The sequence below is a fragment of the Palaemon carinicauda genome, chromosome 6 (genome assembly GCF_036898095.1).
Source record: "Palaemon carinicauda isolate YSFRI2023 chromosome 6, ASM3689809v2, whole genome shotgun sequence".
In the NCBI taxonomy this organism is placed as follows: Eukaryota; Metazoa; Arthropoda; class Malacostraca; order Decapoda; family Palaemonidae; genus Palaemon; species Palaemon carinicauda.
This window is the reverse complement of record NC_090730.1, coordinates 64,757,257-64,759,291: the sequence shown is the minus strand read 5'-3', so window position 1 is coordinate 64,759,291 and position 2,035 is coordinate 64,757,257. Positions and strand designations below refer to the sequence as shown.

Genomic DNA, 2,035 nt, shown 5'->3' with positions numbered 1-2,035 from the left:
TAGACTATCTTTTGCATAAGATTTAGAAGTGAATAGATAATATTCTCTACACATGATTGTATATTTGCAAATACTGTAATTGGTATTTTACATTTAAAAGGGCTTTATTTTTTTTACATGGCATATGGTAAAATATAAAAATATTTTTATAATTATTACTTGCTAAGCTACAACCCTAGTTGGAAAAACAATGCTATAAGCCAGAGCGCTCCAAAAGGGAAAATATCCCAGTGAGGAAAGGAATAAGGAAACTACCATAAAAGTAATTAACAATTAAAATGAAATATTTCAAGTACAGTAACAACATTATAAAAAATATTTCATATATAAACTATAAAAAGTTTAAAATAACAAGAGGAAGAGAAATAAGATAGAATATTTAAAAGAAAACTTATCGTATATTTAATTATTTAAAGATATAAATGCGTTATCCATCTTTGCTCTACAATTGCCTATTTTTTTCTGATAAAACCTATTTTTTCTTAAACATTTATACAGGAAATTTATTCAGCTTCCTCTTTTATTCTTCAATGTTTTCTAAACATTATTCATTAAATGGAAAATGGCCGCATACATATGCTTATAGCATAACTGCCTCACACATTTTTCTCTCTCAATTTAAAGTGTGTTTGTACGTTTGTAGTTAGTGCAATTGTCATAATTCATATATCATTTGAAAGGGTATCCTTTTTATTTCTATATGGCATATGAAACAAAGGAAAATGAAAAATGAACAATTTGATTTAAAAAAAACTATCATAAATTTAGTTGAATAAAAATAAAAATTTATTGTCCATCCTTGTTCAGTTTCTTCCACCATTATATTGAAATTTTATATTTATGTTTCATATAGAAAATGTATTTAGCTTTATAAAGCAATTTTCACTTTATATCTTTATTCCTTAGTTAGTTGTGCTATGAAACGTCAAAATAAAAAGGTTAACACATGATGCCATTGATCAATGTAAAATCAATCAGGGCTCATTAGCAATCATATCTATATGAGAATTAATACTAGCGGTAGCATACTGCTTTTCCAGCTAGGGTTGAAGATTAGCAAGTAATAATAATAATAATAATAATAATAATAATAATAATAATAATAATAATAATAATAATAATAATAAATGTGTGGAAGATATATATGAAAAAAAACTCCTCTAACATAATAATTATATTTTTCATGATTACCTTGAAATATTATATTCCGGTTTTTTTTTTTTTTTTTTTTTTTTTAATAATATTCACGCTTTCTTTGCCTTTTCTTATCAGTACTTTTAATCATAGAAAGGATAATCAGCATTCATCATAATTTCTTAAAAATAATTCCTCGACATAATACAATGAACCCAATTCTTGTGGGTGTGTAAATTTTGCCCTTGATTACATAAAACCTTCCATATAAAGATGGTTGATACCTTTGTCAATGGTGTTCAAAAGATGAAAGAATAAAACCACAAAGTTATATTTCAAATATATTCTGTATAAGTAACAAGAGGCCTTTTATTTTCAGAACAATAGTGAACATTCCTTAAAGATAAAGAAAAATGGGTGATGAAAAGAATGAATGTGTTTTTCAACAAATGTGATGAAATGAAGGTGAAGAGTAACAAGATAATCACAATGAAGGAAGAGCCTTCAGATGCGCAAAAATCGAATGAATACCTCAGATCAAATCTTGTTTTTCACGTGACTGGAAATTGTTTTCGTAATTTTTTTTGTGAAAGACTTCGGAAATCGGTTGTTCCAAAAATTGAGGGTAAGGTCTTACTAAAGTAAAAACCGGAATCAATTAATTCAGTCTAAGATATAGACATCATTCAGTGATTTCGTCTAGTTTCTAGTCACAAGATTTGATTCAGACACAAATCACCGTCGAAATCGGCATGAAGTTAATGATTTTGGCAATGTTGGCATCAAGTAGTCTTCTTAGCAGTTTCTGGTATTCTGGAGTAATGGAGAAAGAAGGATCTTCCTCAAGAACTCCAGAGTTGAAAGACTTGATTAACGGAATCATTAGGGAGTAAAACAGACT

At 27.5% G+C, this 2,035-nt stretch overlaps 1 protein-coding gene across 1 annotated transcript in view; it reads right to left on the bottom strand.

The window, feature by feature from the left end:
• Nucleotides 1-1,767: 1,767 nt before the first annotated feature.
• The window catches only part of LOC137642099 (cuticle protein 8-like), a 2,166-nt gene continuing 1,898 nt past the window's right edge, over nt 1,768-2,035 (bottom strand). The window contains exon 3 of the mRNA XM_068374649.1: nt 1,768-2,035. This exon is cut by the window's right edge and continues 239 nt beyond it. The gene's annotated coding sequence lies outside the window, so the exon portion shown is untranslated.